Consider the following 23,254-nt stretch of genomic DNA (forward strand, 5'->3'; position numbering starts at 1 on the left):
AAAAGGCATTAATGTGTAGGGATTTGGGTATGGAGTGTAGTATCAGACTCGATATTTGAGTTTCTGCATCATGCTCAGGAAAATTTGTGACAACTAGCTCATTTGGTCCTTCAACCCACTATTTCATCTCTAGCCATAGCGTTGAGTACTGTCTAAGCAGGTCTCCTAAGCTTAAGGTTACAAGGGTGGTCACTAGTGTATTGAGGAGGTTGCTAGCCGCTTGCGTCTCTTCTAACTCCATGGTCCTTGGCCAATGGCCTTGACTAGCTTGGTGGCCCGAAGCATTTAGACTTCGTTTAGGTGGCCCAGCTTGTCATGCCATCACCTCCCTTGATCTTGGTCGTGGGGGAGAGATTGGCATGCTTATGCTTGAGAGATCATTGATCTTGTCCTCTAGTATAGGTTCATCATCCTTTAGGTGTTCCCAGGCCTCCTTCACCCATTCCTTCACATTCTTGATGGCTTTGAGTTGGCGCTTCGGATTGGGATACTCCCCAACCCTAGCACTTCCCTTCTCAGTTGTCCGCAGAGCTAGTGTTTCTTCCTCTGTGTCAATGATTTCCCTTCCAATCGGCAAGGTTGTGGCACTTTCAATTTTGAGGGTGACCTTGGCATCCAAGCTCTTCTTCCTTCATCTTTGACTCTTTTTTCCAACTGAGGCTGCATCAAGGTTGCTAGGCCCTGGCAATGATAAGCGAGCCTGCTTTGTTTGCGCATGGGTCATGACATGCAACGGGATAGGTGTGGCCTCCCCATCAAGTGTCTCAACACCAAACAACCCCAATGGAATGGATGGCTCATTTGCTAAACTAGAGGATGGTCTCTACCTAGGGTAGTTGACAAAGAGGTGAGTGATTCCACACTCAGCGCATCTCAGGCCAGCCTTATCTCTGTTTGCTTGCTCCCTCTCAGGGCAGTGCAAAGAAATATATCGTGGGTGACTGCAACTCCAACACATGATTGGTTCTTGGGTTTTCCCTCCTAGGCCTCTGCCTCTTCCTCTACCCAATGCCATCACCAATATTGGTCGATAGTCCATGAGGAAAATGTTGCCTTCCTCATCGTACAACACACGTATGAATTTACATAAGGCTCATCGTTGCTAGGCTCATCCACATAGTGGATCGGAGTGTCACTTGGTGGGTGGGTCACATAGGGTCCATGTGGTCTAGGGATACCTATAGGATTTATTTCCATCTAGGGATGGTAGGTTTAGCATCATTTGGTGCCAGAAGAGCCAATGGGGCTCCCCTTCCAAAGAAATTTGGTGGTCTGCTCACAAGGTTGAGTTGACCATAAGGTTGTGGGTATGGGAGCCTCCGAGGTGATCAACAATGCATGGTTTCATGGCCAAACCTACCACAATTAGCACAAGGTTGTGACCTAGGGTCGTGACACTCAGGCAAGTGGTTCCCGTTGCAATGCACACATTGGACATATGGGCATGTTGGTTGTCTCATCATTTCCTACAATTTGGCTATGTCCATCCTAATCTCTGCTAACTCTTGTCCCATCTCAATGCCCTTCCCTTTGTCCTAAGTGCAATCTATTCTCTCACTCGGCATTGAGACTCTCTCGAAACTCCTGGTGTTGGACTCTTCCTGATTTGAGTCTCTTTCCTTGAGCTTGTCGTCCACTCTAATAGCTTCCTCAAAGACCCTTGCCAATGTGTCTCGCTGCAAGCTCGAGTTTCGGCCAAGGCTTTGTGGAGCTCATCACTTTGTATCCCACTGATGAATTATGTGGATACCACTCTTTTAGTTGGTCTCTAGCCCATTGGGATTCTCTTGAAGAGCTCCTTGCATGGGTCACATAATCTCGAATATCCTCTTTCTCTCTCTACTTGATGTTCATGAGTCACACTAGCAGGTTGTCGAAGTACCCAGGTTCTGAAAATCTCTTAATGAAGAAATTTTTCAAGCCATTGAAATTGACACGCTCCACGACATCTAGACTTGTGTACCAAGTCCATGACCCTTGTCACCTAAGCACTATCCAAAGGCTTGGGAGCATTGAGTAGGATCAGTGAGGCCATTAGCCTTGTTGACCTACTCAAACTGCTCCACGAAGCTATATGGGTCGTCGCAGATAGCTTTAGCTATTTTGCTACCACGTGGATTTTTGACTGACTCTTAGAGCCTTAGTTAACTCCCAACCCCGTCAGTAGCGATGTTGCCAATGCTGCAGTGCTTTGTTCTGCGGCTGTGTTATCTAGGAGCTACTTTGTCAGGAGCTCGCTCAGTGTGAGATCTCCTTCCAGCTCTCTCTCGCTCTCTGACCGATTCTTGCCTGCTAAGGCTAACACTCTCTGGATCTCTCACATTTCTAAGCTGTGGCACAAGTTCCTGGTTGTACGCAGCCAGGCCTTGTAGAGCCCTCTGGGCTAGTTTTCTCTCTTCCTCTAGGTCTACTATGATGTCCTCTATCGGCCTACTGTGGTGTTCTAGCCGGATTTGAGCATCGTATTGGTTCACTAAATGTTGGACAACCTCACGAAAGTCTCCTAGGTTAAACTCCTCATTGCCTCTATGGCCTGAGCTACCTCCTTCCATATCTAGGACTTCCTGTTCTACCAAGTTGTCGATCAAGTAGATAAGGCCGGGTAGATCCACTTTCACGGTATTATTTGTCCTTTTTGTGTTCATATTTTTAGCCATGTTCTCCGTTTGGTCCTACCTTTGTGGACTCAATGTCCCTTCCATGTCTTTGAGTCTTCTCTTATTGGTGGATTCCTTCAAGTCCTTAGGTCCAAGTGTATTCCTTGTTACTTACAATTAGTCCTCAACTTACTCTCACTCTACACGTGGGTGTGCATGCGTACCCTTTTCTACGCACTGTGCAAAATTAGGCTTTTAGCTTTTCCTAATTGAGCTTTGAATGGTGGAATTCAGAGTGAGTGAAAAAACAAAGTGTGCGTAGCTCCAGTGCTCTTGTCCATGGGTTGCTTGACAGGTCGTGTGTTTAATTACTATGCTATCTCGTTAGTTGGGGTTCATCAAATTCCCAGATTTTCCTTCTTAGGATGTGTCTAATTTTGGGGATAAGGTAGGTTTGGGTCCAATTTTCACAATCGGATAGGGTCTATCCGATCGGACAGTTGGAGTTGTTCCAATTCTTAAGATTGTCTGATTACTGTGCTAGGTCTGACTATCCAATTGACACGAGTCCAATTGGATATGTCTGATCAGACAACTGGTCCGATCACCCCAAAAGGTATGGTCCGACTCTCACAATTGGACGATCTGACTATCCAATTCTAAGGGTCTGATCCTAGGAATCAAACATCTAATTTGACAAGTGTTCGATTCTGGATGGTCTGATTATGGAATCGAACAAGATGGGTTAGTCCGACTCTATGGTTTGATTGTTAGGATCCGACGGTCTAAGTCCGAGTGGTCCAATTAAGGGTTGTCTAATTTTTTGAAATCGGACAAGATGTCCAATTGAACTGGGTAGGTCTGTGTGTTGGTTTGACTCTGGGAATCGGACAGGTCGCTCAGTCCGACTCTGGGAATCAGACACTGTGGGGGGTGTCTGATTCCACCAACTGAAACGCGTGTCGATCACTTATTTGCCCAAACCTCAAAAGATAGTTGTTGCTAGTAGCTACCAAAACTTCCAGGAATTAAGGAGGAGTGTAGGCCAAGGGCATTCCATACCTGAATGTCACTGAAAGTCCCGATCTGCTGCGATTGATCTGATGCATACCTGGACCTGCAAGCTCTCACCATCTCTCTCTCTCACACACAAAGTCAAAACTATAAATGACGTTTTCCCTGGTCACCTAGGACATTAAGCCCTCACTGGCTTACACCTTAGCCTTCCACATCACTCCACCTTTGACTCCAACACATCTGAGCACTCTTTTGTTTTCATTTTCCATTGTTATTTCCCTGCTCAGGAGTGTTTTACAGCAGTGAACTTCAAGCTTCCCTCTCTAGTTTCTCCTACCTATCCTACTCTAAATGCAACAAAAATCAAAAGAAGGGTACTGAATGGATTTCTCCTACTCAACCAATCATCAAAAACCAAAAATACTTACTTGTAGCATGGATTAAAACCCAAAACCTCCTATCTATCTCAAGCTCTCATTTAGGGGTGACCCTTGCTTCGATGCTTGATTTGAAGTGCGCAAGTGCTCAAGCTTGAATCCATTGGTCCTCCCGACAAACGGAACCAAAATGTAGAGGTGAGCACAAGCTCAACTACCAAGACCCACAGATCGCTTATTGTTCAAGCATTTCAAGCAAGCACTAATGGCTACCTCTCACATAGTTGACTCACTATCACTCTCTACGAGTGTAGTGAGATTACCTTGAGGCCCGATTGAGTTGCTTCCTCTCTCAAGCACTTCGATAGCTCCACGATTCTTGATGCAAGCTCAAGCATCCTCAAGCCTCCACCTTCAAGCTCCATCCTCCCCATAGCCATGCGTGAAACAAGAGAAGAGAACAGAAGAGAAAGAATGGTGGAGAGCTTCACCTCCTTGATCCCTCACCCTCACACTCTCACACTCCCTCCCTCAAGCACACACAAGCAAACAAGGAGAAGAGAAGGAGAGAAGAAGAAGAGTCTAGTTTGCCACACACCAAAGAATGAGCTCTCATTCATCTTTTGAACTTTATTTACAAATCCCTAAATCCCATTTGGGCGGTCATCCCCTTTTAACATGGCCGTCCATAGCCTAGGCTCTTTTTTCCATCGTTCTCCTATTTTTCTAGCTTCCTTTCTACCGCCCATCTATATTTACAATTTGCATAGGTTAGAGCTCGGCGCTCTTAAAATAAATCATAGTGTGCCTTGCGCTCTTTTACAAAAGTATTTACTTGTGCCTTTCCTTGAGCGCCTCTCCTTGATTTAGGATTTTTTCACACTTCTTGTGTTTCTCGATTTTTCTTGGCATGCCTTCGTTATCCATTCCACTTTTGCCTTGGCTCTGTCGTTTGCTTTAGATTTTCCCAATTTTTCACCTTGTTCGTTTGAGAGTTAATATTTAACAAAGGCCAAGAAATGCAAAAATTTGGAACAGAAACAGTCAAAATTAAGGGCAACTTCCAAGGATATGCAAAAAGAGCCCAAGGACAGTACCAACCAAACAAAACAAAGAATGCCAAATCAAATGTGGTGGGAAGCTTTATACCCACATGAAAAAGCAATGAGGCTCCAAGGTGCTTCTATTGCAAGGAACTAAGACATTTCAAGAGGCTGTGCCGGAAGCTTGGCCAAGGTCTGTGTCGTGGGCAAAGCCAAGATGCCAAGGGAAAGGTCGTTGGAATAAACCTAAAGGATATGAGTAATGATAAAGATTCCACAATGGAATCCGATATGGAAAGAGCTAGAGTACACGCCACTCTCAATAAGAAGGGTCCAAATTGCCAATTCTAAGTAATTCAAACACCAACATGTTGTTGCATTAGGTGATGCCACATGGAAAGGAATTGTGGACACAAGAGTAGGAGTTAGTTTTCTTAGCTATGCAATTCTACAAGCTTGGGGAAATCAATGCAATTCTACAAGCTTGGGGAAATCAACCAATGGAAACTGCACAGTTTAATGTTACACTAGGGAATGGAATGAAAGTCAGACCATTTAGAATACTAAAGTATTGACCTCTAAAGACAGTAGGAGCCAAACAAGTAGGACAGGTTAGTGAACCCATTGAAGGACCTGCTAAAGTTAAGGAAGTTAACTTAGCAAGGGAAGGGGACAAGTCTCAACCCGTGTATATAGCTAACAACTTAAGAAGTAAGAGAAGGCCAATCTCATTAATCTCTTATGAGAGTATGTAGATGTATTCACTTGGTCCTTAAAAGAGCTAAAAGGAATCGATCCAAGTAATGTGACTCACAACATTCCTATGACCCCCAACGCAACACCAGCCAAACAAAGACCATACCCAATGAATCCAAAGCATGCTCATGCTGTGAAGGAGGAAATAGACAAGTTGTTGAATGATGGATTCATTTACAAGATTGAGCATACAAATTGGGTATCATCCATAGTAATTGTCCTAAAGAAGAATGAGAAGATTCAAGTGTGCATGAATTAAAAAAGTGTCAATGAAACGACAAAGAGAGACAATTATCTATTACTATACACTGAGCACATGCTTAAGAGAGTGGCAAGGAAGGAAGCCTACAGTTTCTTGAATGGCTTCTTGGGCTATAACCAAGTGCAAGTGCGCCTAGATGACAAGCATAAAATGGCATTCACAATAGAATGGGGTGTGTTTGTCCACATAGTCATGCCATTAGTACTAACAAATGCACCTACTACCTTTCAGCATCTTATGTGTGCCATTTTCAAGGACATGCTTAGAAAGTGACTAGAAGTATTCATTGATAATCTGTGTGTTCATTCCAATTGGGAGGAGCACCTAGGCAAACTCTGCATAGTCTTTGAATGGTGTAGACGATAGTCTCTCACTAAAACTCTTAAAATGCTAGTTCTAGGTAAAGCATGGATGTATCCAAAGACACGTAGTCTCGAAAAATTGGCATTTCTACCAACTTTTCCAAACTTAGAGTGATTGTCAATTTACCACCACCAACCAAATAGAAGGGACTTTAGTGATTTCTTAGCCACATAGGGTAATATCAATGGTTTTTATTGAATTACGCACTCATTGCATGACCACTTTACAAGCTATTGATTGTATTTGAGTAGACTGAGGAGTGCCAATGTAGTTATAAAGAATTAAAAAAAGCTTTGATAAGCGTACCTATTCTACGAGTCCGAGATTGGTCCATTACCTTCCATGTGCACATTGATGTATCAAAGTTCATTGTGGGAGTAGTTTTGTGCCAACTTGGAGAGCATAAATTGGATTATCCAGTGAGCTTTGCAAGCAAACAACTCACTAATACAGAAATAAACTACTCCACAACAGAGAGGGAAGGACTACCTATGGTGTTTACTGTTAAGAAATTTCGACATTACCTTCTAGCTATACCCTTTGCTTTCTTTGTTGATCATCAAGCATTACTTTATCTTGTGAATGAACCCTATGCAATAGGACACATTGCTCGATGGTTACTTTTTCTATTAGAATTTGCTTTCTTTGGTAGTACACAAGTGCAAATAACATTATATGGTAGACCATATCTCTCGCATAATCACAAGAGAAGCAATTGAACAAGGCATTATAGATGACTTACCCGATGCATAATTGTTTAGAATGTCCAATGAAAGAGATTTATTTAAAGTAGATCTTACACCTTATTGGGCATATGACATAATCCACATCCTAGAACATGGATTACCTGAATATCAAATTGAGAAGGCTAGGTTAAAACATCTCATTCTAAAGATTCCCTATCAATTAATTGTCAGCCAACTATACCAATTAGGATAGGATGGATTGTTGAGGAGATGTGTCTATGAGCATAAGATGCATGATGTGCTTGTAGAATCTCACGGAAAAATTGCTAGAGGGCACTTCAATGGGGACACTACGGCATGTAAGGTGCTCTAGTCTCAATTGTGGTGGCCTACACTATTATACGATGCACCTAAGTTTGTGAAGGATTGTGATGAGTGCCAACGAACCAAAGTCCCTCTTTGTAAGGATAAGATGGAGTTGACCCCAGTGATAGAACACCAACCATTTGAAAAATGGGTGATTGATTTCATTGGTCCAATCAGCCTTGCAACATAATACTCACAAGCGAGGTATATAATCGTAGCCATAAACTATCTCACCAAGTGGGCTAAATCTTAGGCAACTCAAAAAAATGACGATAGGACCACTACCAAATTTCTTTGGGAGCAAGTGATCTCACCATTTGGATATCCCATACAATTAGTTAATGATCAAGGTACACACTTCATCAATGGAGTGATTTCACACTTGTTATCCACCTTCTTGATAATCCATCAAAAATCCTCATTGTATTACCTCAAGCCAATGGTCAAGCTAAAGCCACAAATAAAATCCTAGTGATTTTCCTAATCAAGGCGGTCTGTGTCTCACATAGTGATTGGGACAATAAGCTAATGGCTGCATTATGGGCTTTCAAGATAGCCTACAAAACAGTCATAGGATAGATACCATTCAAGCTTACTTATGGAAGTGAAGCAATCTTACCAGTTGAGTTCTTTGTTTTCCAAGCTTGAGAATAGTGATCCAAGAGAGATGGAATGGCAAGGAAGCATGGACAAATTGCTAGTAGAACTAGAACGCCTATCTGAAACCCAACTCATTGCAACCCATGCCCTAATCTGTGAGAAGGCAGAATGCAAGAGTTGCTTTGACAAGCATATCAAACAATGCTATTTTGAACAAGGTAACTTATTGTTGTTGTACTATGTAAAGGGGCACAAACAAAAGTTGAATTTCAAGGGGTTGAGACCTTTCAAAGTCTGTGACATTAGTAGAATAGGAAATGTGAAGCTTGAAACCCTAGGAGGAGAGGGTATAGGCTTTTTCAATGGCTATCATATCAAGAAGTACTGCCCTCCATCACACCCACTACATGAGCCTCCAATGATGTCAGTGGCTATGAATGTAAGGGTGGCAGCTATCATTGGCATAGAGAATGAGGATGAAGAAACAGTAGCACTAGCCTACTTGAGTCTAATAGTAATTGCCCGAAACGAACACATATTTGATGCAATAGTTGATGAGGAAGCTAATAACAACATCCTCACATATGATCATTAGACTCTCATTGGTCAACCCTAAGTGCAACCGAAACTCAATCCATTTGGGGGATAGCCCTATCTACTACTAGGAAAGTGCAAGGTAATGATTTCTATCGAGACTAAAAGCCTATCAATCATCTTTTATGTACTGCCTAACAAAAAAGGTGTTGGCAAGGTATCACTTTTGGGTCATGCTTTCAAGAAACAAAATCACTACAACATTGACTATGACTCTCTGTGCATCCACCTTGCCATATGCAATGTTAGGATAGTCATGGCTTTCAGCAAGGGTACCATGGCTTTGTTAAAGACCACAACACCACTAATAGTTAAACCTAGTGTCAACCTTAAGGAGGGGGTAGTGAACTTGCAGAGACACCTAGCATGAAATACTCGCAACACTTAAAATCCCCAACCAAAGTTGCAATCCAAATAACCAAAGTAGGTTCCCAAACATTAATTGCAGCCTACCAAGGGCACATCCAAAAGTCAAACCCATTACCAAGGGCACGTCCAAAAGTCAGCAGACCTACCAAAGGCATGTCCAAAAGGCCTATTGATAATGGGTCTATCATCCAAAAGTCAGAGCCATTACCAATAGGCCTTGTCCTAATATCTCCAATGCACCACCCACAATACAAACAAGGAACCACACATCCCCTGAACCACAAGCTCAATCACAGGCAACAGATATAATAAACACTCCAATGACCACCTCATAGCGGAGGTGTCCATAGGCAGTCTAGTTGAGTCCCCAACCACCCATAGACCTTAAAAAATCTTATCGATGATGATCCATTCTCGAATTGGCCTTTGATATGGCCATGAACATAGGAGATGACTTAGTTACCTATATCAGATGATTAGACTTAACTTTTACATTGTTTGCTAGAAGCTATAAACACTAAGACCTAGATATACTTGACAAACAAATAGCAAATGATCTGTGCTCTTTGCCTTGTTCTTGGGAGAAATTTGAATTCATATTCATGAAAACTTCCATGATTGCAAAAGATTTTATTGCTACTAAAATCTCTCGAGAACAAACCTTGAACAAATGATTAATCAAGTCCTTCAAAACAAATGGTTAATTAAGTCCTTCAAAAAAATCAGAATTCCAATGTTGCCTAATGAACTTGATGAGCTAAAAAAGCTAGATAAATCTGAATCTAATTTCCTATAGAAATGTTACACTCTCCATATCCAATGGGAACAGCAGGGTTATCAAATCATGACCAGTGGAGAGCAAAGACGTGCCATCAAGACGTTCAAATATGACCCCACTTACGTGGCCCCAACTTCATTTAAAGTATTGGCCATGATACAAAGTAGACCATTAGATACAATGTCATGTTGAATCCATGCTTAAATAGAATCATAATAGAAGAAGAACTTCATGTTGCTAGCACAATGAACTCAAGTGATCTCCTGATCAATGTCTTGACCTATATCACACATGTGGGCATTTGCCCATAAGACATGGACTGCCATGCTACATTAGAGTATATTCCAAACTTCCACAATTGCCTCTTGAAATTGTAGAGCACACCTACAGCACATCAAATGCCCTTACCCCTTCATTTTCCAATCCTAGGAAGGATTCTTATCATTCCAAGAGGGGAGGGATAAGGTGAAAGGTGAATATGAATCAAAATATGATTGAAATCCAAAGGGAAGGATGAATTAGATTTTCATTTAGTGAAAATTTCTTCATGAAGTTCTTGTGTGGAATGTATGGATTGATTGATATGAAAATTTTCATTTATTGGCTTATACATTTCACTATTTAATAAAGTTTCCCTCTAACCACTTTGCTTTTGAAGTAAAGGTTATCCTTTAATGAGAACTCATTGCGAGCTATTGTATTATGATAGGAATCCAAATCTCGTTTACTGAGGAAGAATAGAACAAATATCACTTAACCACAGATATGAAGGTTTTCAACCAATTATGATGCCGGAGTGTATACAACTTGGAAGAACTTTTGGGCAACTGAGGATGTGGCCGAGCAGATTGTCAAGTACCTTGAGAAGGTCGGCCAGTAAATGAAACCTAGCCAAGTACCTTGAGAAGGTCGGCCAGTAAATAGATCACGACAATGTAATAGGAGTGAAAGTGCCTAAATGCCTTAGCCAATATTTATCCTACTAGGGTTAAGTATAAAAGGCTAAGTTATAACTAGCCTAGCATCTTTTTGCCATTTTACAACATTACATGTTTGAGGTCTCAACCTCCCACCATCTAAGAGGGTGAATACTCTTGGCCACCATAGCTTGGGGTGCATACCATGCTGCAACCTCTCATCATTTGATTCTCAACTAACATTGGTAATATCATTTCATGCCTAGCCACCTTGGCTATAGTTTCTTAGTTAAATAGTCTATTTCTTGTATTTTCAATTTAATGGATTCCTATGAGAGTTATCTTCTTTATATTGATATCAGAGCACATCTTTGATCCAATGGGAAGGTCATTTTCATAGTGAATCTCATTACACTTTAGGATAGAGTAACTGGAGGACAAGAATTAGTAACAGGATTTGTCTCAGTTAAAATCGTGACTAGTTAAGGACTCTGCAATAAGTCGTGACTAAATTTGATAGTCTTGAAGAATGTCTAAAGAAATAATGATGGATTCATGGTCATTTTGGTGGTTTGTGGTCAATGTGGGACCATTTTGAAGGATCATGGACTTAAATAAAGCCTAAACAAGGTTTAGAAGGGGTTAAACCATGGTTACTTTTTGGAGCAAGCTTCTCTTTTCGCTTTCCAAGATCAGGAAGTGAAAAGTGCCATGGAGATGTCTTCTCATCATTTCTCTCTGCCATGATCATTTCTCTTCAAGGAATATGATTCCTGATACCCTGGGCAACCTATGGACTACTTATTTGATGGATCTTCATCAAGTTTAGTATCACATGGAGCAACAAAAGGGCCTAGATAATTTGTGCCAATTTTTTGTGCTCATCCCTGCCTAGTTATTCGGTCATCTTCTTTATCACTAAGCTTCTCCCTTATTTGTTGGATCATTGGCAGCCCTGCACAACCCTAGTTATGGATGAAAATGGACATCATGAAGATTTCAACAATTTCTTTAAGTTTTGAGTCAATCTTAGTGTCTTTTAGCTTCAAGAAGTGGAAAGCAAGCATCTACAACCAACATTGGGCAAACATTGGAGCTTCTAAGAAAGATTGAAGCATTTTCCTCATATTAGATTGCGGTAAAACATGGCAGCCATCAATCTTCATCAATTTTTTCTTCCTTGAGGCTTCAATTCATGGGTCTTTTGTTGTCTACAACCTTGACAAGGTTTAATTGAAGGTATTCTATAAAGATTGGACTTACATTGAATAATTTCTTCAAGATTGAAGGCATTTTTGGCTTGTTGAACATGGCAATGTTTGAAAATTCTTGGAATCCTTGATTCTAACAAGAATCTATACTCTTCAAAGCTCAAAGGATCTTCTCCAACAAGCCAAAGTAGACTTCTATCAAGTCATTGGATTTCTTAATCGGGAGCTGAAAACTATCATGGAGATGTCTTCTCATCATTTCTCTCTACCATGATCATTTCTCTTCAAGGAATATAATTCTTGATACCCTGGGCAACCTATGGACTACCTATTTGATGGATCTTCATCAAGTTTATTATCACATGGAGCAACAAAAGGGTCTGGATAGTTTGTGCCAATTTTTGGTGCTCATCCCTGCCTAGTTATTCAGCCATCTTATTTATCACTGAGCTTCTCCTTCATTTGTTGGATCATTGGCAGCCCTAACATGAAGTACCTATACTCTATTGCTTGATCTTTCACTCTCCTTTAGTCATGAAGCTTCCTTCACAACCCTAGCTATGTTTGAAAATGACAGCATGAAGATTTCAGTAAATTCTTCAAGTTTTGAGTCAATCTTAGTGTCTTTTAGCTTCAAGAATCAGAAAGCAAGCATCTACAACCGACATTGGGCAAACATTGGAGCTTCCAAGCAAGATTGAAGCATTTTACTCATCTCAGATTGGGGCAAAACACCGGTAGCCATCAATCTTCATCAAATTTTTCTTCCTTGAGGCTTCAATTCATGGGGCTTTTGTTATCTACAACCTTGAAAAGGTTTAATTGAAGGTATTATATAAAGATCGGGCTTACATTGAAGAATTACTTCAAGATTGAAGGAATTTTTGGCATGTTGAACATGGCAATGTTTGAAATTTTTTGGAATCCTTAATTTTAACAAGAATCTACACTCTTCAAAGCTCAAAGGATCTTCTCCAACAAGCCATTGTAGACTTCTATCAAGTCATTGGATTTCTTGATCAGGAGCTGAAATTCCATGGGAGCAATCATATTGGAAAAAGCTTTCTTGAAGCTAGTCTTAAAATCTTCAATCTTAGTCGATTGATGGTGGTTTATGCTGAATATTGATTGGTTGGATTCATCTACTACTCTTCATCAACATTAAAGAGGTAACTCTATTACTTTCAGCTTAATCTCTCTTTTCATCCAATTGTTGAACCAGTCCTATTGTTTATAAGAGATATTGAGTGTAATAGAACCTCTTAATTCTCATTGAAGGGCATGTAGAATTCATCCTAGGACTAGTTATGATTGCTTGATGAATTTCTATCCTACCCATTCAAATGTTGATGCTGAATTGATTGCATAAATGCTACTCACTGCCTACTTAACTTGGATTTTTGTTGGATGATTGAACATTGATGCTATAGGACTAAAATAATGATGAAAATGGTAAGTGGAAATATTGTAAAAGTAGTGAGTCACTGCAAAAGGGTAATGCCCTATCCATAGCCCTTTCAATTCATTCATTTCTTATAGAGGCGCAACCACCAAGACCCATGAACCACTTATTATTTCAAGTGTTTCAAGCAAACGCCTATGGCTATCTCTCACCTAGCTGACGCACCTTTGATCCTACCGAGGTATAGTGAGCTTACCTTGATGCCCAAACGAGCTACCTTCTCCCTCAAGCACACCGGTAGCTCCACGATTCATGATGCGAGCTCAAAAAACCTCAAGCCTCCACCTTCAAGATCCATCTTGAAAATAGATGAGAGATTCGATGGGGATGCACAACGAAAGGTGGTTGCGACACAGATATGGAGGCTCAAGCTTTTTTTTCATTCTCTTCTTCTTCATTATTCTCATTATATCTTCTCTAAAGTCTATTTTTCCAAGTCTCTCTCTAGGAGATAGACCCTTTAACCTTTAGGACACTCTACATAGCCTCTCACACACTTACTTAATACAACCATAGGATAAGGCTTACTCTATGCCTTATTTTTCAACACTCCACCTCAAGCTCAGAATGAGCTTGCAAAGGTAATACTCCAAGTGCACTCTTGAAATACTCAAACTTATCTTTACCTAATGCTTTGGTAAAGATATTAGCAACTTGGCCATTTGTTTTGACATGGACCGAGTCAACCTCTCCATCAATGACCTTTTCTCTAATGAAGTGATAGTGCACTTCTATGTGTTTTGTCTTGGCATGGTAGACTGGGTTCTTTGCCAACATGATGCTGCTAATGTTGTCACAATATATGATGACTCCACCATCAATTTCAATCCCCATGTCACATAAAACCAATCTCAGTCATGTGTGCTCATCACATGCTACCAATGCAATACCTCGATACTCATCTAATCAAGGCAAGGTTGTCTAAGCAAGAGCTCGACCTACTAGGATTTGGGGAACAAGAGCAGCAAGCACAACCCCCTACTCAGGAGCCTGTAGAGCCAAATCTTGAAGAAGGGCCTAATTTTGAGCAAGAGCAACCTAATTTGCCAAGTCCATCCCCAAAACCATAGTTGCAAGTAGAGGCACATGACAAAGACCCCATTACCCCAGAAAGAATTGTTGAAATGAGATGTAGAAGGAGGGAATTGGCAGAACTCTCATAGAGAAATCTGTTGGGGGTAAAGGTGCCTCTGCCGCCTTGCCGCCTAGCCGCACATGTATTACTACACTGACAATTACCGCCACTGAACACTGCAGGTGGTGGGCGCCTGTCACCGTCACTTTATTCTTTATTGTTTTAGTGACAGTTGAAAGGAAGGCCTGGTCACACATTGTGACTGTTGGAGTTCCCATTTCTAGTCTCTCCCTTTCTTGCTCTTGCTCTCCTGCCATAGCTCTCGAGTCCAACCTTCGATCCATCGCTCCCTTTCAACTAGTATCAGAGCTTTGCTTTCCAACTCTTGAGCTTGGTTCGTGTCATTCTCAGCATCCCATCGACTCCCTACTTGCATTGGGTCTCCTTCCCGGCAGCCATATCCGACTCGTTTGAGCTCCCGTCACTCCCCGGCTTCCCGAGCACCTTCCCGACATTGTTGGGCACCTTCAGGGCATTACATCAGAGGTGTTTGATCATTTTCTTTAGGGTTTACTTCAGTTCTCAGGTCTCACAGGCTGTAAACAAGTTGTGGGCAGCAATAGCTCACACCTCTTAGAGCTTCCTTCACCTGGATCTTGCTTGGTGTAGGCCTTCTTTGGCCCTCATTTGTGCCCCCTTTGGGCCCCATTGTTGACACATGGGACAGCAAACCCCCCCAGCCAGCTCACGTTTTTTTTGCACCTGTTTCAAAATCTAGCCCAAAAATCACTCTTTTTGTCATATCTCGGGCATTCGAAACCCGATTCAGGCAAGTTAAGAGTCTAAGATGGGGTTTTGGCACGCTCCGGATGCGATAGTGATGTCAAATTTGCCAAATTCTGATGACAGAATCTTCTGCAACATATTTCAGGTTTGAGACAGCATGTATTTGTATACCTATGCTTGTTTGGGCATGACTACATAACCGGTTGGATGCCTATTGCATCCCGATTGATTGGGGGATTGAAGCTACATGTAATGCTATGATTTTGGCCTGATTTTGGGGCTGGAAATACACAGTTTATAACAGTAAATGCACGCTGAATACTCTTGGGATGAAGCTATCTTTCATGCTTTGACATATGCCTATTGGTTCCGGATGTATGTCTTGGGTTATGCTATGATGTATTGATCATCGAGGGACGACTTTGAGCTTGTCATTGAATCCGGATGCTTTTGGAAGCTTGAGCTTATTTCAGCCCACACTTATTGACATTGGTATATGCTTTGACAATGATGCTTCTTGGGTTTATTCATACCCGTTGGCTACGGCTTGATGCTCATGTCACAGTTGATTACCCTATGCATACGTTGAGCTTGAGTGCTCATTGAAGCTCCACCTTGGATGCATTTTGGATTATTTGGAGTAGTCTTGGATGTTACTTGGCTTGTCAAAGTTTGGATTGGGATGTACCTGATGTCTTACATGCTTATGGATGCTGCATACGGATGCTCTAGCGCGTACATGTTCGAGATGTACTATTGATGTATTGTCTTGGACTTATGTCATTGGCATTGTGTCTTTCCTTGGCTTGATCTCTTGAGCTCGTACATACGGCTTTTGTGCCAGTAGGAGCATTCTTGAATGCTTATCAGACATTGAGCATGTGATACTTTTATGCATTGAGCCGTTACATGCTATTGAGCAATTATAGACACTTGAGACTTTGGGACTTCTTACCTTTTGGGATGATACATCATATGTCTTGGTTCACTGTATGCTTATGAGCTAAGTCTCAGTTTTGGATCCGTATCTTTGTGAACTAACACCTACTTGTGTCAAGTTTTGGTAGTGGCAGGAACACTTTGCCTCGTTGCCCAGGGGGTGTGCCTATTCACTGGCAGATGTTTGTATGACATACTTGGGTGTTGGATTCATGCTTATCGACTGTCATATGCTTATTCTATGCCCGCATGATGCCGGCTTTGGTCTTAGCAGTATCTGATTGCCTTGGGATCCGATTTTGGCACTGTTAGCTCTCTTTTACTAAAATCTGAAATTCATTACAGCAAGCATATATGTATGGACTGACATGGATTTTTCATGCTGAAACACTCTGAAATGATGTACTTTCACTAGTACTTGGTGGGACCAACTTTGGTTCCACTTTCTTCACCATTTTTCCTCGATTTTGGTGATTTTTTTGTCATTTTCTGCAGTAAACAGCAAGCCGTTTTGAACTGTCTGCAGTCTTCCAGCCTGCATTATGGCGAGTTCATCCACTGATCATGCTACTTTCAACATCACTAAGCTTGATGGTACAAATTACTCTTATTGGAAGAGCCAGATTTGGCAGGTCTTGGTGCAGAAATCGTAGATCAAACCTTTGAGGTTAAGTGGACGTCTGCTTGCAACTATGCCAGATGAGGAATGGCTTGAGCTTGATGAGTTATGCAAGTCCACTATTGTATTGTCTCTCATAGAACAGGTTCACTATAATGTCTTTGAGGAAGAACAAAGTGCATGGCAGTCGTGGGAAAAGATCAAAAATCTCTATGACAAGAAAAGTCCAGCGAGTCAGATGTATTGGCTGAAGCAGCTTATGGATCTACACATGAAGAAGAATGTGACTATGTCTGCTCACTTGAGCCAGCTCCATGCTATACTCAAGAACTTGACTTCATAGGACATCACTTTTGCAGAGGATGTCACTCCTCTTTTCTTGCTTGGTACTCTTAATGAGTCATGGGATGTTTTTCAGCACTGCATTATGTGCCTCTACTGCTACCTTGAAATTATCTGATGTTGAGAGTGCTCTTCTGCAGGAAGAGATTAACCGTAAGAATTTGGATGCCTCTCGTGTATCTCATGCTATGACAGTTAGAGGCAGGAATGATGGATATGGAAAGCATGGCAGTGGTAGTGGCCATGGACGGAATTCTCAGAAATCTTGGTCCAAGTCTCATGGGAAGTCACGTAGCAAATCCCGTGGCAGGAATGTAGATATTACTTGTCACCATTGTGGGAAAAAGGGCCATATTAGGCCACAATGCCATGAATTGCGCAATGAAAGGTGCAAAGATAAGGGGAAAGACAAAGTGCAGGATAAGTCTTCTGATCGCAGCATAGTGCCTGCAAAGTCCAGTGTTAAAATTGAAGAGATCAATGTTATGCAACCTGAGGATGTTGATGATGATGATTATATCCTTGCAGCTTCTTCTAATGCTTCGCAGATGACAGACATATACTCTATGTATGCACAGTGTTGGCTCTTGGACTCAGGTGCATCCTTTCATGTGACACCTTGCTGAGAGTGGTTTCATTCATATCGTACTGTTTCGGATACTGTGCGCTTGGGTGATGACAGCTCTCTTGATATTGTGGGCATTGGTGATGTTAGGCTGCAGTTTCCTTCTGGCAGTAGTTTTGTTATGCAGGATGTACATCATGTACCTGCTTTGACACGCAGTCTCATGTTAGCTGGACAGCTTGATGATGCAGGTTATCATGTATCTTTTGGAGACTCTACATGGAAGATCACTCATGGAAGACTTGTGATTGCCAGAGATGCCAAGGCTGGTAGTCTCTACCCCTTGATTGTATCAGCTTCTTCCCTTGATCATGTTTTGTCTGTGGGTTCTATCCCACATGTATCTCTTTGGCATGCCTGTTTGGGGTCATATGTCTTTGAAGGGAATGAAAATGCTTTTTGGTTTGCAGTACTTACCGCCCCTTGATTACACATGTTTTGATTCATGTGAGCATTGTCTTTATGGCAGGCAAACTAGGTCTACGCATAAGAAGTCTGGTAGGCCACGCATGAGTGAGCCCTTGGCATTGGTACATTCGGATGTATGTGGGCCCATGCCTTGTCAGTCTATGGGTGGTGCAAAGTATTTTGTTACGTTGATAGATGATTTTTCACGAAAATTTTGGGCTTATCCCATTAAGCTGAAATCTGATGCCTTGGCTATGTTTCAGAGATGGCTTGCATTGGTTGAGAACCAGTCTGGGTATAGGCTAAAATGCCTAAGGACAGATAATGGGGGTGAGTATGTCTCACGTGCTCTTGAGAAGTTATGTGATGAGAGGGTTATTAAGCATTAGTTGACCGCCCCCTACACCCCCCCTCAAAATGGTTTGGCTAAGCGGATGAATAGAACCATCCAGGAGTTTGTACGCAGTATGCTTAGCCATGCAGGCCTACCACAGAGCTTTTGGGCTGAGGCAGTTAGTACAGCTGTGCATGTCATAAATAGATCACCCTCTAGTGGTTTGGATTTCCAGGTTGCAGAGAAGGTATGGACTGGAAAACCTCCCTCTTATGCGCATCTCCGTGTCTTTGGATGTGAGGCATTTTGCCATGTTCCCAAGGACAAGAGAAGTGATCCCAAGAGTGTCAAATGTATTTTCCTTGGTTATGGGGATGCAGGCGAGATGGGTTATTGTCTCTAGGATCCATAGGCGTGGAAAGTCATCCGCAGTCATGATGTAGTCTTCCATGAAGACAAAATGCATAGGCAGCCTGAGAGAGTTGTTGAGATCCATAGGGTCATATTTCAGGAGGAGCCGAGAGCTCCTGTACAGCCAGTTAGACAGCCTACAGCTGTAGCAAATGCTCATGGTCAGGGTGTTGGATAGGTAGTTGGGCAGGCAGCAGAGCCTGGTCTACTAGAGACAGACGTCCACTTGATAGATTTCAGCCCTCGATGCATTATGTCTTGGTTACAGATGCAGGAGAGCCTTTCACCTATGATGAGGCTATGCGCAGGGGTGGCAGTCACTCTTGGGAGAGGGCTATGCAGTCTGAGATAGACTCCCTGCATAAGAATGATACTTGGGATTTGGTTTCCTTGCCTACAGGTAAGAAGGCTTTGCCATGCAAGTGGGTGTACAAGCTAAAAAGTACCCTTGGACACCCCAAGCCGGCATACAAGGCTAGATCGGTAGCAAAGGGTTTTAAGCAAGAGCATGGTGTGGACTTTGATGAGGTCTTTTCTCCTATGGTTAAGATGACCACCCTGTGCTTAGTCTTGGCTTTGGTTGCTCAGCTTGACTTGGATTTATACCAGATGGATGTCAAGACGGCTTTCTTACATGGGGACTTGCATGATGAGATTTATATGGAGCAGCCTAAGGGCTTTGCAGAACCTAGCAGGTAGCACCTAGTGTGCAAATTGAAGAAAAGTCTTTATGGCTTGAAACAGGCACCTAGGGAGTGGTATCATAAGCTTGATGCCTTTATGCAATCACAGGGCTACAGCCTGAGTGCTATGGATCCGTGTCTTTACACGAAGAAAGCCCGTGATGGTTCTTTATTGATTTTGGTACTCTATGTGGATGATATGTTGATAGCAAGGAAAGCTCACGATGAGCTAGATGCTCTTAAGGCTCAGCTCAAGAAGAGCTTTGAGATGAAAGATCTGGGACAGGCCGCTCACATACTTGGTATGCACATTACATGCGACAGGCATCAAGGACTCCTCTACTTGTCACAGAGGGAGTACATTCATGAAGTCCTTGAGCGCTTCCACATGCAAGGACGTAAAGCCTATTGGCTGTCCATTGCCTTCTTATGTGAAGGTATCATAGGCTGATTGTCTGCAAACAGATGAGCAGAGGGCCAAGATGGCCAAGATTCCCTATGCATCTGCAGTGGGTAGTCTTATGTATGCCATGATAGCCACTCATCCAGATATTGCCTTTGCAGTTGGTGTTGTGGCACGCTATATGGCTACACCTGGCAAGAAGCATTGGGATGCCATGAAGGGTATCATGAGGTACCTGAAGGGCATTGCAAATATGTGCATATGCTATAGCAGCCAGGCTACAGGAGTCGTAGGGTACACTGACTCTGATTATGCAGGACATGCAGATAGTAGGAAGTCCACTTCCGGCTATGCATTCACCTATGCTGGAGGTGCTGTTTCTTGGATGTCCAGGGTGCAGAAATGCACGGCCCTTTCTACTACAGAGGCCGAGTATGTTGCAGCCACTAAGGATTGCAAGGAGGCCATTTGGTTGGGTCGTTTAGTTGCTGACCTTGGTATTGATGCTATCCCTACACTGCATTCGGATTCTATGAGTGCTATTCAGTTAGCCAAGAATCCAATCTTCCATGCAAAGAAGAAACACATTGAGGTGAGATATCGCTTCATACATGTGGTCGTTGAGGACAAGTCTGTTGATCTTGTCAAGATCTCGACTGACCAGAATCCTGTAGATCTGCTCACAAAAAGCCTCTCTACAAAGCGCTTTGCCTTCCTCAGGAGGTTGATGGGCATGGGATGAGATGACGTCTTTCCTCATCCTATTGTACATGTGTACATGTTGTACTATCTTTTTCTTTTTCTTTTCACTCCTCACTAGGGCAGATTCACCTTTAAGTGGGAGGTTGTTGGGGGTAAAGGCGCCTCTGCCTATCCGCCCATGTACTACTACACTAACAGTCACCGCCACTGCACACTGTAGGTGGCGGGCGCCCGTCACCGTCACTTTATTCTTTATTCTTTTAGTGACAGTTGAAAGGAAGGCCCAGTCACACATTGTGACTGTTGGAGTTCCCATTTCTAGTCTCTCCCTTTCTTGCTCTTGCTCTCCCGCCATAGCTCTCGAGTCCAACCTTTGATTCGTCGCTCCCTTTCAAAATCTTAGTGCCAAGCCTCAGCTAGTGCTTGCATAAAGCCTCTATTCCTCAATGTGAAGAGTACCCACTAGTCAACTGGGTATGAGAACTGACCTTATGGGAGTAGTATGAAAGTCATTGCAACCCATTCCAATTCACCTTCTCTTACCCTAATCACTTGATCGAATACTATCACCAAGGGTGGTGGAGGAGGTGATCAAGCATTCAATGCAACTAGGAAAAAGGTGGCTAGAAGAAAGGACAAGGCAACTGACACTATGGTAGAGGAAACCAACTAGATTTTGGGAGAATAAGATGATAGATGAGCCTAGAACATGTGTGGATGGCTTTTTGCAACACATTGCTATATGAAAGGGATAATCCAACCTATATGCCCTACCCAAGGAGATTCATAGTAGATTTTGATCTGGAGGTGTATGGAAGGTACAATTTCCATGAATTTACAATGTTAATGCTATGATCCCAAAGGAGTGCATGGCCTTCACTGAAATAAATCTCTACTATATATTGTGCACTTCCTCAAGGAGTTTTCTTCATATCCAAATCTGACATTTATCACCACTTTGGAGCTCCAAGATCAACACCAAGAAAACAAGGAATCTACTACAAGAAAATCTATCTTGTATCATCAACAAGCATGTTCTTCATATTTTAATCAACCACAAGAAGAAAAACAACACCAATCTTCTCAAATCTTCATGGAGCATCATATAAAAATTCTCCCACAGATTTATCACAACAGAACTTCAACACATTCTACATATTCTTCATCAAAAGAACAAGACAACACAAATAAATTCTCTGCTTTGAATGGAAATCATCACATAGATTTCATCTTCAATAGCTTCATAGTCTTCAGAATCTCTCTTATAATCTTTCACTCATAGATACATTGTTTTACATGAAAAATCGGCTATCTTTCACTCTCTCTCTCACTCATGCTCTCTCTCAATAGTACATTGGAATAATCAAGAATAACCATCCATAATCCCTCTTTGGTCGTGGATACCCCTTCCAAGAGGTATGTCTAACATGAAGGGTCACCAAACCCACTACAGTGTCCTTTCGTAGCTCAACAGTGTCATTGTCACTTCAATCTTCACTTGAGTCTTTAGCAAGTACTTCTTCCACTCCTTTGAGCTATTTTGAACTTGTATTCAACCCTTCCCAAGATTAGAAAACTTTCCCAAGCTACACATTCATACCACAGAACACTTACAAAGGTATACAAAACAAAAACAAAAAATAGAGATAGAGGCTCTACAGAAGGCCAACAGAGGGTCTACAAAACCATACCAAAGGTCATTAGAAAGAATTTAGCTCAACTAAAACCATCAAGAATCATTCAATAAGATTCCAAACACTCTTAAACTCCATCAATCATCATTCCAACCTCTCATACAAAAAGAAAACAGAACAAAACAGAAGCTAAACAGAACCTATCAAGCACTCAACAACATAACCTTTCAGTACATCATATCTCCATTGAAAAATATCATTACCTTATCAAACCTATTCAACCTTATCCAAAAATCTCTCAAACACTTCCAAACCAACTAATAATCATATAAATCACACAAAAATCATCCAAAAATCCAACAAAAAACTATCAAAAACACAATCATATCAAGCCTCAACATATCCCCATACTTAATCAGGGAGCATCCTTGCAACCTTAGAAAAAGAGAATAGAAGTTTAAAATATAGCTCAACTTAATCTTCCATAGAAACTTTAGGAAACACATCCAAACATGTCCCCAACTTATAACATGCATCTTATAAAGAATTGCAAAACAAAAGGGAAACACCTTTATCCATTAACATAGCTTAGAAATAGAAAAACATGACAAAGTTTTAAAGGACATAATAGGTTGCTTCCACAATAAGCATCCATCCATCAAATAGAATCACGAACCACCATCAAATCAACTTGTCAATCAGCTCCATCTTCATCTTCAACTCCATGCAAGAAGGGTAAAACACTACATATATATCACAGAATTTACACAGAACTCACATAGACACAAATATAATCTAGTCTACATGGCACATGCTCCCAAAACATGGAGAGAAAAGAGAAATATTGACATTAAAAAGATCAGTACAACCAAGAGAGTATCCACATACTATGTAG

The sequence above is a fragment of the Lygodium microphyllum genome, chromosome 12 (genome assembly GCF_053477565.2).
Source record: "Lygodium microphyllum isolate KBCC chromosome 12, Lygodium_microphyllum_v1.1.10, whole genome shotgun sequence".
NCBI lineage: Eukaryota > Viridiplantae > Streptophyta > Polypodiopsida > Schizaeales > Lygodiaceae > Lygodium > Lygodium microphyllum.